We start from the raw sequence: 14,881 nt of genomic DNA on the forward strand, positions 1-14,881 counted from the left end.
CATGTTTCAATCTCGATTGTACCCTTTAGGTTTTGTGACTGGGATGCCGAGGATCACAAAACAAGGTATGAATAACCATGCAAATATACTTGGTACCCTTAATATTTATCACTTAATCGATGTGCCGCTTAACCACACGCGCTCCACCGATCCTATGATAAACATTAAGTTACCCTTTGCCTACCTTGTTAAATCCAGGTTAGTGTGCCGGTTAACCACACACGCTCCACTAACCGACTTAAGCAAAGTGCAAAGTGTAATTTCATGGGTTAGCACCAAATTCACATTTTCCTAAGTAACTAAGATTGGGAATTTATAAAAGTTTAGTTACTTAGTATTTATCATTAATACTTTTAATGAAGGGAGAATTATAGTCCTTGTCCTACCCGTTCGGCTAACGACCCTCCACCAGTCAAGGAAGCGGTGGGTGAGAGTGGACACCCATTAAACTGCAATTTTATAGGCAGTAACCTTATACCCCCCTTATAGACCGGCTTCGTGAATGAGGCCTACTAACGGTAAGACTGACTTGCTCTTATACATACATATATATATATACATATATATATATATATATATATATATATATATATATATATATATATATATATATATATATATATATATATATATTAACTTATAATACTATAAAGTATAAGGGTTGAATTTTAACATTTAAAATTCTAAGGGCTTAACTTGGAATTAAAGTGTTCATAAGGGAAAAAATTTCAAATTCCAAAACTTGAGGGCAAGTTTTGAAACTATTCAAAACTATTCAATTCCATAACTTATGTGTTTAAAGTAGTTTTAATTAAAAAAAACTCTTCAAGTTCCATAACTTGAGGACAAGTTATGGAAGACTTTAAACCATTAAAAGAATGTGACTCTTCCTTATTCATATCTTATGGAAAACTTTATGAGTTTTATGAATCTTAAATGTGACTTTTCATATAACTTGAGGATAAGTTACAAAAACACATTTTAGAATCAACTCTTAGATTAATTTGGATTGAAAACAACAATTTCACATAACATTCCTATTAATCTAAGCAACTCATAAGAACAAGATAATTTAATCAATTTTTTTCATGTAATTAGCCTAATCACTAAACTAATACAAAACATGAATCTATTGACAATTATCTTTGAAATTGGATTAGCATGAACATTACCACATCAAAAACAGGTTTATAAGTTGAAAAACAGCTTAGGGTAATGTTCCTAGTCCAATTCCAGCCAAAACAGTCGAAGATATGCTGTCTGGGGGTCCAACTCGTCGAGGGCATGAACCAAATCGGCGAGTTGGATGAGTTTTTCCTTGGACTCGGCGAGTCCCTTCATGGACTCGGCGAGTCTGCTGTGCAGACAGCACAAAACTTCGATTTTTCAGCCATTTTTGCAAGTATAACAAGAAAACAAGCCTTGGCTCTGATACCACTGTTGGGTTATGAGCATTCTAACACTCCTAAGTGTACATGCAACCCTTAATACCTTGGATCTATGTTTTCTCTATTATACATGCAAATATGAATATTCCAAGGTATTACCCTAACTAGCATACAATCTTTGATACTTGGGTAATAAAATAGATAGAATACATACCTTTTTATGTAGCTTGATTCCGTGATGCTTAAGAGCCGAGTGCCCCAAGTGTGACACCTCTAATGGTTCATACAACATCAAATACACTTGGAATAACTTAGAAAGAAATGAACCACTTCATGAAATCGGCTAGCCCTCACCATTCCATCATAGTCTTCCATGGTCACCATTTTTGGTAAGAATAAGATGCTTATATAGTGTGTCACAATTAGGGTTACACCATGTAAACCCTAATTGTCATGGCCTTTCATTTCCATGATCCATGGGTACAAAAACACCATGGAGCATCCTATGGGTTTTAGCCCAACTTGATAATCCATGGAGCATTAGCCCACTATACAAGTATGGATGATTTACACAATCAACCCATATATTTAATTAGTCTCCTTTTGATCACTTAATTAATTCCAAATTAATTCTTGATCAATACTAATTAAATAATCTTATTAATATATTAGAACTTATAATATATTACCAAACTTTAAGTGTTATTTCTCTCATTTTAGTCTATCCAAATGCATGATGCCATGCAACCCAAATGGACCATGCCAACCGGGTCAAGTACATACCAAATATAGTTATGGACTTACACACTAATCCAACAGTTGTACCATTTACACGGACCACAATAGCTTGAGGTACCTGATAGATCAGCCGAATATGAACATGAAGCAACGCCGGTGGTTAGATGTGGTGAAGGATTATGACTGTGATATCTTTTATCACCCAGAGAAGGCCAACGTGGTGGCCGATGCTCTTAGCCGCAAGGCAGTGGCGGCTCCAATTCAGGATATATGTCTGAGGATCACAGTGATTACACCGTTGGTGGAACGGATTCAGGAGGCACAGGTCGAGGGTATGAAGGAAGAGCACCGGAAGTGTAAGCGGATCATAGGCCAGGTGGCCTCATTTGATTATAACAGCCGTGGGTTGTTGACCCTGCATCGGAGGGTCTGGGATCCTTATTATGGCGGGGTACGCCAGGTTCTGATGGATGAAGCTCACAAGTCAAGATTCTCCATCCATCCCGGGGCGACGATGATGTATCGGGATCTTCGCCCTGATTATTGGTGGCCCTACATGAAGCAGGACATAGCATGGTATGTAGAGCGGTGCTTGACTTGCAGGAAAGTCAAAGACAAACACCAGCGACCTCACGGCAAGATGCTGCCGTTGGAGATTCCCGTGTGGAAATGGGAAGATATCACTATGGATTTCATCACAAAGCTTCCCAGGACCGCACGTGGAGTGGATTCGATTTGGGTCATCGTGGATCGGTTGACCAAGAGTGCTCATTTCATCCCGATCCAGGAGAGTAAATCAGCTGAGAAGCTAGCCGAGATCTACATACGCGAGGTGGTGTCACGTCATGGAGTGCCGGTTTCGGTTGTGTCAGACCAAGATGTTCGTTTCACTTCCAGATTTTGGAAGCAGTTTCATGACGAGATGAGTACTCGTCTTCACTTCAGTATGACTTTTCACCCTCAGACAGATGGACAGAGTGAGAGGATGATTCAGACTCTAGAGGGCATGCTACGTGCGTGCGTATTAGATTTTGAAGGCAGTCGGGATACGTATATTCCGTTAGCGGAATTTTTGTATAACAATAGTTACCACGCTAGCATAGATCGACATCCCTTCGAGATGCTCTACAGGAGGAAGTGTAGGACCCCAATCTGTTGGGGCGAGGTCGGTCAGAGAGTCATGGGGAGTACTGAGGTAGTACTCAATACCACGGAGAAGATCCAGCAAGTCCGGAGCAGGCTCCAGACTGCTCAGAGTCGGCAGAAAAGCTATGCCGACAAGCGCCATTCAGACCTAGAGTTTCAGGTGGGCGACATGGTTCTCCTGAAGGTGTCACCTTGAAAAGGTGTCATCCGATTCAGGAAGCGGGGCAAGCTGGGCCCCAGGTACATCGGTTCGTTTAGGGTTTTGGACGGGTGGGTCGGGTTACTTATCGTCTGGATATTTCGGCAGAGCTTAGTCAGATCCACAGTACTTTTCATGTCTCCCAGCTGCGGAAGTGCATAGTGGACGATTCCGCAGTTGTACCTTTGGAGGATATTCAGGTGGACGACCGCCTAAATTACATTGAGAGACTCGTTGCGATTCTAGACCAGAAGACAAAAGCCTTGAGGAACAAGGTTGTATAGTTAGTGAAGGTCCAATGGCAGCACCGTAAGGGCTCGAAGTGGACTTAGGAGCCAGAGGAGGAGATGAGGGAGCACTACCCAGAGTCATTCGAGGCAGCAGACTTCGAGGACGAAGTTTGAGACAAGTGGGGGAGAATTATAACGGTGGGTTCCTGGTATGTATTTAAATTATAATTATTCATTTTTTAGAGCAACTCGACGAGTTGGAAGATGACTCGACGAGTTGAGTCAACTCGTGGTTGACTTTGACTTTGACCGGACGTTGACTTTGACCTTTACTTTGACTTTGACCAAGGTTGACCCGTGAAAGGGGTTTTGGGTATGGAATGGTATCTAAGAGGTTGTTATGTATAGGGTGTGAGTAGAGTCGGGTGCGGAGTAGAGACGTTTCAGTTATTCACACGATATCGAGGTGAGTTTCCTCCTATAGGAACGGGTCTAAGGCACAAATGCCGACCCGTTTATTTATGTTAGTATATTCCGGACTAAGGTCGGATGTCGGGCAGTGCCCGATGTAGGTTTATGTGTTTCCGGACTTCGGTCCGACGCCGATGAATGTTTGTATGCTTGATGTCTTTATGATTCTTGCATGTGCTTGTTTTGTATGTTTCCGGACTTCGGTCCGATGTCGAGGAAAACCCGAGGAATGTTCATATGTTTTCGGATTTCGGTCTGATGTCGGGCGGGGCCCGATGAATGTTTATATGTTTATGTTATGTGATTATTTATGTGTATTTGTTGATATGTTTATATGTATACCGAGCTTTGCTCGATGCCGGGCGGGGCCTGATGCCGGACTTCGGCCCAATGCCGGGCGGGGCCCGATGTCGGACTTCGGTCCGATGCCGGGCGGGGCCCGATGTCGGACTTCGGTCCGATGCCGGGCGGGGCCCGATGTAGCGGGCAAGGCCTATGTTATGTTATTATGTGATTATGTGTATGGTATGTGGTAGTTTGGGGAGACTCACTAAACTTCGTGCTTACAATTTTCAGTTTTGGTTTCAGGTACTTCCGGTAGCAAGGGGAAGAGTTCGGGATAAATGCAGTGCATACACCATTTTGTTTAGTCTGTGATATTTTACTCTGATATATTGACATGTGTTTTGATATGATACTCTAATTTGATACGATGACTTATGTTTTTAATGAGATGATTTTGATAACTATGATTTTATTTAATAATTAAAAATGAAATTTTTGGTCATGATTTTTGGGATGTTACACTCCCCCCTCCCACACACACGGTGACAACCAATCACACTCTCTCCTCTCATATCTCTCTTTTTTGCTTTGTAACTTGTATAGTATAACAACGTAAAACATATTTACCAGGTGAGGAATGAGATATGATCATTTTCTAAGTAAAAAATGCAGAGAAAAAAATGTAAATGACGAGTAATGTAACACTAAAATCACATGAAAAATAAAACTATGAGAAAATGAGATGCACCTGCATCCCATAACCTCATTGGATGAGAATCAAAGCAAATGGAATATTTTACTTTTTAATTCGTTTTATTCCAAGAGGCACCGTTTGTCTAATTATATTATAATGGCCAGCAAGATATGAGTATCTAATTTAGAAGGTTTCTTCCCCGTCGTACTTGGAATTAAATTCATTAAGTTAACTTTTCTTATGACTGCAAAGGTTGGACAAAAAATTATTATAAATCATCAAATTTTTATACTTTAATATTTAGTCAATGTATACTTTGTTCGTTTTACATCATTTTTATTCTAAACTATACATTCTGAATATTTTTATATGATATAATTACATGCATATGGGTGAAATTCATTTGGGATTTAATGTCTTAATTTGCTTTAATGAACATGATATATTATGACGAATTAGTCAATTATGTTATTTATAAAAAGTCAGCCTTTTGTTTTAGGAAATTATGTCGTCCAACTCTTTGTATAGTTTAAGACTTTTTTTTTTTTTTTTTTTGAAACTGCAGAAAATATATTAGCCCCTCCCAAAAAAAGACAGGGTGAAAACAAAACAAACAATTACAAAATGTCGAAGGGTCACAACTCCAAACTAAATAGATCCGGCAACGGATGATAGTTTACGACTTTAAGTAAAAAAATTTAGATTATTACAGTATTTTTAATATCATAAATAAAACATGTGGATGACAGTTAGTCTCGATCGTAATCGTTTGTGTCTTAGTAAATTTAATTGTTAGTACACCATATTTATAAAATTTAACAACTATAAACCCCACAAAATAACAGATTTTATGATATTAACATATTTTATTAAATATTAGTGATCGGTGTTGAAAATGTAATACCTTTTCCGCTATAGGAAAAGACCAAATTTGACAAAGACAGTTAAACAACTTATAATATTACATTAAAATGATTCATATAAGTGGGTTATATACATAAAATTATAAGGATGAATATACATCGGTTTAAGTTTGGGTATAAACAAATCAGACAAAAAAAAAGAATTTTTTTATTGGAAAACATATCGGTTTAGGGTTTTTGGATTTGAGTTCTCGGTTTTTTGAATTTGAACATGTGGATCCCAATTTATTTTTTTCAAGGTTTTTTTTTTTTTCTGGTTTTTGGGTTTTAACCATTTTATTGCACCACATTTTAGTGACCATCATCCACGGCTCCTATTCACGTAGCTATAAACAAATTCAAACAAAATCAAAATGAAAGTACGTTGCTATAAAGTGCAAAATGAAAATATTTGATGAATGTGGTTTTATCCTCTACGTTACTTAACATGTGAATATATAGGGATGTCAATGGGAAACGAGACAGGGTTGCCTCCCCACTTCCGTTCTGCCGCCCCCGATTGATTTTGAGATATTTTTTTTTATTGGGCCAAAAAAGTTTTTTTCTTTTTTTTGTTTGCTTAAAAAGTTATTTTTGGGTTAACAATAGTTATTTATAACATAACTTTCCATGTTAAAAAGAAAAATGTTATCACATCTCAAAAACATTATACTAACAACTTAAAAATATGATTTTTTATTGAATTTTGGAAGATCAAAATCATTGTTATATATATATATATATATATATATATATATATATATATATATATATATATATATATATATATATATATATATATATATATAAAATTAACGGGGCCCCCATGGGGGTTCGGGAAGGAACTGCCCACTTTTGTCCCCGCCCCGAAATTAAAACGGGGATTAAACTTGCCCTCGACCCCACCCCTGCCCTGATTTATATATATATATATATATATATATATATATATATATATATATATATATATATATATATATATATAATTAACGGGGCCCCCATGGGGGTTCGGGAAGGAACTGCCCACTTTTGTCCCCGCCCCGAAATTAAAACGGGGATTAAACTTGCCCTCGACCCCACCCCTGCCCTGATTTATATATATATATATATATATATATATATATATATATATATATATATATATATATATATAATTAACGGGGCCCCCATGGGGGTTCGGGAAGGAACTGCCCACTTTTGTCCCCGCCCCGAAATTAAAACGGGGATTAAACTTGCCCTCGACCCCACCCCTGCCCTGATTTATATATATATATATATATATATATATATATATATATATATATATATATATATATATATATATATATATATATATATATATATGTATATATCCCCCATATGGTATCGGGGCCCTACAGAGTTCAGGGTCACACAAGACTTTTTGACATCCCTAACTGTGAAAGATGAAATAAATTATACAATTTAATACTTAACATCATAACATGTTATTGTTAAATTAAAGTTTGGGGAAAATAATAGGGAAATATAAACGGAATAAATGGGTGACATTCTAATATACCTTGTATAAATGCTTATTCCTCCTTTCATCCTCATCACTGGCTCTTGAGTTGGTTCCATCTACAAATTGCATTGATAAATATATAAGTAAAACAATAAAATAGAAAAACCTGAAAATATCACCACCTACTCAATACTCAAGAAAGTGAAATACAAGTTTTGCCTAGCAAACAATTTATAGGAGATTAAATTCATAAATAACATTTCAGAATGAAATGCAAAAGTTATTAGTGAAATAATGTTTTATATAACAAAAAAAGACATAGTCTAGCTAAGGTCCCGTTTGATAGTTGCTGACTGAGAAAGTGCTGACTGGGAAATGTCTGTATGGATAAGAAATTATGACTGAGTAAAAAACATTGTTGTTTGATTATACATTTGACTGAATGTGTTGAGTGATGAAAAATAAGCATTTTATCCTAATGCTTGATTATACATCTCATTAATATATAGCGATAATACTGTTCTTCTTATTCACAAGATAAACAGTGCATCTTAGTAATATAAGGTAATGAAGAAGGACAGAAGAGTTCAATGTCAAATGAGAATATAAGCATATAAAAACCAGTAAAACCAAGTGAGAATATGGATCAAGAAACAAACACCTTCATTATCTATGTCAAGTATCATATTACATTGAGAAATTTACAGGGGGGAAAGAGAAAAGATGATATACAAAGAAGAACTATGATATAGATGTATAGAACAAAATGAAGCTTGCACTATTATCCTTGAACTGTGCTTGAAATTTTTTGGCAAGATTACCCTTGTGAACTCAATTGGATCCCACACAATAAAGCTTGCACCATTATTTCTCCATGAGATGACCAGGTTCAAGAGTAGATATGTATGTATGTGTTCAGGTATGAAACAACCAACAAAATCAAAATCACTTGAAAAGTCGGAACTTTTATTCCTATCAACATCAAAACAACATTCAAGAGCAAATGAACATTCAAGAACAAACAACAAAAATCGGAACTTTCCCATTCAGATTTTGAAAAATCAAGAGCACAAATTAAAACATTCCACAACAAAATAATCGAAACTTTATCCCTCTCAACAAAAAAAAATCAGAACTTTTATGCCTCTCAACAGAAAAAATCGAAACTTTCCCAAAAATCGGAACATTCAAGCGTACCTGAGGAGATGAGGAATGAGCTTCTATCGGTGAGTGGAAGAGGAAGAATGGGGTCGACGATGCTTGCTGGTTGGGGAGAAGAAATGAGCCGTTGAAAGAGGATGAAGAAAGGAGGCGATGGAAGAGATACGTTAGTGCACGGGTACTATTGGAACCTTTCTCAGTTAGCTTATTTTTCGCTTCTTTCCCATTCATATTTTCCTTTGCGAGTCAGGTGGACAAAACTTGATTATCAAACACTTATAGCTGACCGAGTTAGCCAAAGCAGTCTGACTTGACTCGGTCAGACGATTCTCAAACACGACCTACATTGGTGCATTGGAGTACAAGTGCACACCAATCAAAGATGGAGTAGTGGTATTGTAGCAGTTTGACGCTTTGCTAATAGGGGAGTCGAGATTTGCCCAAGCTGATTTAGGATTCTGTTGATTCTATTTAACTTTGTACCATTTAGTCTCTCTATTTCACTCTTGTCCCACTCAAAATTTTAAGTTCAGAACTCAAAAGAAATTGAAATAAAAAGGATACAAATACAAAATAATTTTAGGCAATTGTAACACTCGTTGTCCAGGTATTTTCATTTTTGGCCCAAAAGTTTAAAATGTTGGCAATTTGGTCCTTAAGTTTGGCGTAAGTTAAAGTTACACATGGTGTAACTCATTTAAACGGACGTGAGGACTTATAGTAGTACGTTAGGCGTACCTTAGGTACGCAGGGCGTACTGCCGCAGTGCACAACCCTAAATTTTTAGGGTTTGAGCCCTATATAATGTCATTAACTCCTTTGAGACCTTTCCCCCATCAACCTCCATCTCCCAAAAATGTTTCTCGCAAACCAAACTCCCTTGGTGTGTATTTTTTTAGCTTCAAAGTGTGTGTTCTTGTGCTTGTGAAGGAGGAAGAAGGTGGTAGACTAGCATAGAAGTTCAAGGCTACTTAGATCCAGAAGTATCTCACCCTCAAGCATCCCCATAATGTATAAAGCTTGGAACTTGATGATTTATTTGCTAAGATCTTGCTAGTTCTACGATTTGTGTACATTTTTGGTCTCACAATCTTGGTCTAGTGGAGTATGAGCTACTCCACGTCTTTGAGGTGTAGTTTTCTGTAGTATTGAGCTTATGGAATCATAAAAATGAGTGCTTTGTCACTCTCATTAAGATATACATGAGTTTTGGAGCCTTGGATGACTTTTGGATCTGTGATTTGGAGCCGCTGCATGGCTCAAAACAAGTTTGTATCGAAAAAGGACTGAATGGACTCGGCGAGTCGCAAGGTTGACTCGGCGAGTCACATGAAGATGGTCGTGAACTCGACGAGTTGGATGAACAACTCGGCGAGTCAGATGAAGATCACCATAAGACTCGACGAGTTGAAGAACAACTCGGCGAGTCGGATGAGTTTTCCCTAGGATATGCATGCATATGTGCCCGTCGAGTGGAAAGGAGGGAACTCAACGGGTGGCCTTAGAGTTTGATTGGGAATCGAAGGAACTCGACGAGTCACCCCGATGACTCGACGAGTGGAATGTGCTTCGAGGAACTCGGCGAGTAGCCAAGGGTACTCGGCGAGTTGGGGGTCAACATGGACTGTTGACCTTGACTGAGGACTTTGACTTTGACCAGGGGTTGACTGGTGGGTTATGGAGTACCTTATAGAGTTAAGGACTTATGAGTATATTGTACTATGGTCATAGGTGGTGGAGCCTATGACAAGTGATCCGAGAATTGGAGTTTACCTTTCGAGTCGGCATCTGCGAGGTGAATCATCCTCACTAGATCGATAGGGTCTACGGCACCAAGGTCGGCCCTTTTGTTGTTATTGTTATGGTATGCTACATATGGTTTGGTCTGCTAGATCGGAATCAGGGTAGACAGTATGTTATGCTTTATGATCCGTAAGTATTGGTATATTAGTGACCTGCTAGGTCGATACTCTCGTTACGAGAGGATTCGATGGTTGATGATCAGTATGATAGATATGTTTGGTGTTGTATATGCCAGTATATGATAGTTATGTGAACTTGGTTATTTGCTTATTGGTTAGGTTGAGGCGGTCCTGCTTTGTGCTGAAGGCCAACATACCCTATGAGCGGTCCGGGGAGACTGGAGGCCCACGAGGCGGACCAGTCACGCCGAAGGCTCGGTATAGATTCTGATAGACTGTAGGCCCGGTATGGTGGTCCAGTCAGGCTGATGGCGCAGTATGCATGAATAGCTTCAGTTAGACTGTAGGCCCGGTAGGGCGGACCAGTCAGGCCGATGGCCCAGTATGCATTATTGATTGATTGGTTGTTACTGATATGGTATTGTCAGTGTGGTATTTGTATTTTGGGGGTAGCTCACTAAGCCCTCGGGCTTACAGTTTCAGTTTATTGTTTCAGGTACTTCAAGAGATCGTGGCAAGGCGAAGGCATGACCGTACCGCTCCTCATCCTTATGATATGATTTTGGGACACTCTGATGGATATTGATTTGAAAACATTTTGTAAACAATACTATTTGACTTTTATTTATGGTTGAAAAAGTTTGAATTTGGCGTAAAATTTATGGACGTTACAAGTTGGTATCAGAGCCTTGGTTTGAGTGAATTGGAGGAACTCTCGTGTGAATCCAGTCTCAAACCAAGGAGATTTTTGGGAAGTAAGTTTTAAAAATGGTTTTCAAAAGAAAGGATGGAGGATGCAGAGGGTACGATCAGCCGGAGCCTGTAAGTAAACCCCAAAATACCATACAGTTATTTGATATTCTTATATGTTAGAACAGCATGCTAGTGCTAGGCTAGGGATCTTCAGGAATCGCATGATAGATTTGCCTGATTATATGATACCTATTAGCCTAGGGTTTCTTGTATATGGGATTGACATCATAATTGTATATGTTTAGTGTATGCATCACGGCCGTGTATAGTTAAGATCTTATAGCCTCAGAATGTCTGACTCGACCTTAGGGTAGGGTTGGATATTCGAAAGTCTATCGGGTCCAGCATTATGTGCGACTAGCATACACTAGCGCTGCAGGGGCTGATGGAAGTTCCATGGAGGTGTGAGTTGTGCAGAGCTGTGGGATCAGTAGTGAGATAGGCGATGTCCCCTAGTAGTGAGGGTTGAGCGCACATTATGTTGAGTATAGTATTAGGGAGTTGTGGTGATACTTGAGACAAATATGGGTAGGTGTGGAAGGTAGTATGGGCCCGTACTACTGGAAGCATAGGACCCATACGCGTAGCAAGGAAGTCACAACCCCTAGGATTTGTGAGTTTTGGTCTCCCGATATTATGTTGTGTATCTGATGTCTTGAACGTATCTTTCAGTATGGTGGTGACGAGACGTTTTGCTGCTGGGTCCGGATCAGGATCGGGATCTGGATCAGGGTCGGGACAGGGGGACGGAGGGCCAGAGGTGCCGGTAGCACCTGAGCCCGTGGTTCAGATGGGGACTGAGGAGTTGGATGCCAGGATCCAGGAGATTCTGCACGATGAGGTCGATGCGGCTTTCCGAGCGCAGCTACCAGAGATGTTTGGATCGATCAAGACCGCGATGGTCGAGTATTTTGATGAGCGATATGCAGCTCTGGCAGAGACAGTAGCCACTTCGGCTGTAACTGCAGCAGGGGTTGGAGGAGGAGCCGGCTGGGCTTTCCAGTACCGGGACTTCGATAATACGAAGCCCCCGACATTTGATGGTACTCAGGATGCGATCAGGGCTATGCGGTGGTTGTCTGACGTGGAGGGCTGTTTCTTCACGTGCTCATGTCCTGCTAACCAGAAGGTCAGGTGTGCTCTGAACCTGCTTAGGCTCGGGGCAAAGGACTGGTGGAGATTGACGACAGGTTCATATTCTGATGATCAGCGGGCTGCTGTTACTTGGGAGCAGTTCCGAGATATGTTTCGCACCCGCTACGTTCCGCGCGTGGAACGGGAGCGGCTTGCTCAGGAGTTTTTGACATTGAGACAGGATGGGGAGTCTGTGATGGAGATTACCCGGATGTTCACGGAGAGGGCTATGTTTTGCCCGGAGTTTGCGTCGGAGCAGTCTCAGATGACTCGTTATCTGAGTATGCTCAAGACGGATATACGACAGTTTGTGGCTACACAGCGTTGTGAGACCCTCCTGGATCTACAGGAAGCCGCGAGGCGGCGTGAGCTGGAGATAGAGCTGCAGCTGAAGGAGCAGCATCAGGCACCGGCACAGTCTCAGCCGGCGCCTAAGCGGTCTAAGACCGCTGATGCACGGTCTGGGGGTCAGCAGAGCCGCACTTGTGGAAAGTGTGGCAGGGTTCATTCGGGAGTGTATAGAGCAGGAGGGGGGTGCCACAAATGTGGCAAGGAGGGGCACTATGCCAGGGACTGCCGTCAGTCCGCTCCTCCAGTAGAAATGAGGATTTGTTACCATTGTCATCAGGTTGGTCATGTGAAGACCAACTGTCCGCAGCTCACCGCCAAGTAGGCACAGGGTCCCGCGCCAGCCACTATGAGGATTGGAGATGGGAGACCAGGCAGGGTGGAGCCTCTGAAGGCTCAGGGTCGCGCCTTCCAGCTCACGGCCGAGGAGGCCAAGGCAGCGCCGGATGTGGTTGCTGGTACGTTTCTATTCTCTGTCTCAGTTATTGTATTGGTGTTATGCTTATTGATTGTAACTGTGATTAGGTACGTTTTTAGTGAATTCTTTGCCCGCTTTGGTATTATTTGACTCGGGGGCGAGTCGGTCATTTGTATATGGTAAGGGCACCAGGTTGGGATCAGGGTTTTGTTCGGCAGCCAGGGCTCGACAGTATATACAGCACGGGTGTGCCGGTTATTTGGCGTATGTAGTAGATACGCGGGTTAGGGAGCAGCTCTCAGTTTCAGAGGTTCTGGTGGTTAGAGAGTTTGCTGATGTGTTTCCGGAGGAGTTACCCGGAGTGCCTCCGGAGAGGCAGGTTGAGTTTAGGATTGATCTAGTGCCGGGTGCGGCCCCTATCGCTAAGGCGCCGTATCGACTGGCACCGCCAGAGATGCAGGAGTTGTCGTCTCAACTGCAGGAGCTGCTAGGTAAGCAGTTTATTCGTCCGAGTAGTTCACCCTGGGGAGCACCGATCCTGTTCGTCAGGAAGAAGGACGGTTCGCACAGGATGTGCATTGACTATAGGGAGCTGAACAAGTTAACGGTGAAGAACCGTTATCCGCTTCCGAGGATAGACGATCTTTTTGATCAACTGCAGGGTGCATCTTGGTTTTCCAAGATTGATTTGAGATCAGGATACCACCAGGTCAGGGTGAGGGAGGAGGACGTGGAGAAGACCGCGTTTCGGACTCGTTATGGTCATTACGAGTTCGTGGTGATGCCGTTTGGGCTCACCAACGCTCCAGCAGTGTTCATGGATCTGATAAACCGAGTCTGCAGACCGATGCTCGATCGCTCGGTCATTGTGTTCATAGATGACATCTTGGTATATTCCAAGACCCGAGAGCAGCATGAGGAGCATCTCAGGGAGCTGCTGGAGGTACTGCGACGAGAATGGCTGTATGCCAAGTTCTCGAAGTGTGAGTTTTGGTTACGAGAGGTTCAGTTCCTCGGACATCTCGTTAACCAGGATGGGATTTTGGTCGATCTGGCCAAGGTGGAGGCGGTTATGCAGTGGGAGACTCCGAGATCTCCCTCAGACATCAGGAGTTTCTTGGGTTTAGCAGGGTATTATCGGAGATTCATTCGTGATTTCTCCAAGGTTGTCGTACCCGTCACTCGTCTAACGAGGAAGGGAGTGGATTTCCGGTGGGGCCCTGAGCAGCAGAGGGCGTTTGAGACCCTCCGACAGCGGTTATGCGAGGCGCTAGTGTTGACACTCCCCGAGGGAGTGGAGGATTTCGTGGTATTTTGTGATGCGTCCATCACAGGCTTAGGGGCAGTCCTCATGCAGAGGGGACGAGTGATAGCTTATGCATCGCGGCAGTTAAAGCCGCATGCGACGAGATACCCCACGCACGATCTTGAGTTGGGAGCGGTGGTCTTCGCTCTCAAGATTTGGAGGCACTATCTATACGGGGTCCGTTGTACCATATACACGGATCACAAGAGTTTGAGGCACATTATGGATCAGCCAAACCTGAATATGAGGCAGCGCAGGTGGCTGGATGTAGTCAAGGACTATGATTGTGAGATCCTTTACCAT

Source organism: Lactuca virosa, chromosome 3 (genome assembly GCF_052849685.1).
Source record: "Lactuca virosa cultivar CGN04683 chromosome 3, Lactuca_virosa_CGN04683_v6, whole genome shotgun sequence".
NCBI classification, from domain to species: domain Eukaryota; kingdom Viridiplantae; phylum Streptophyta; class Magnoliopsida; order Asterales; family Asteraceae; genus Lactuca; species Lactuca virosa.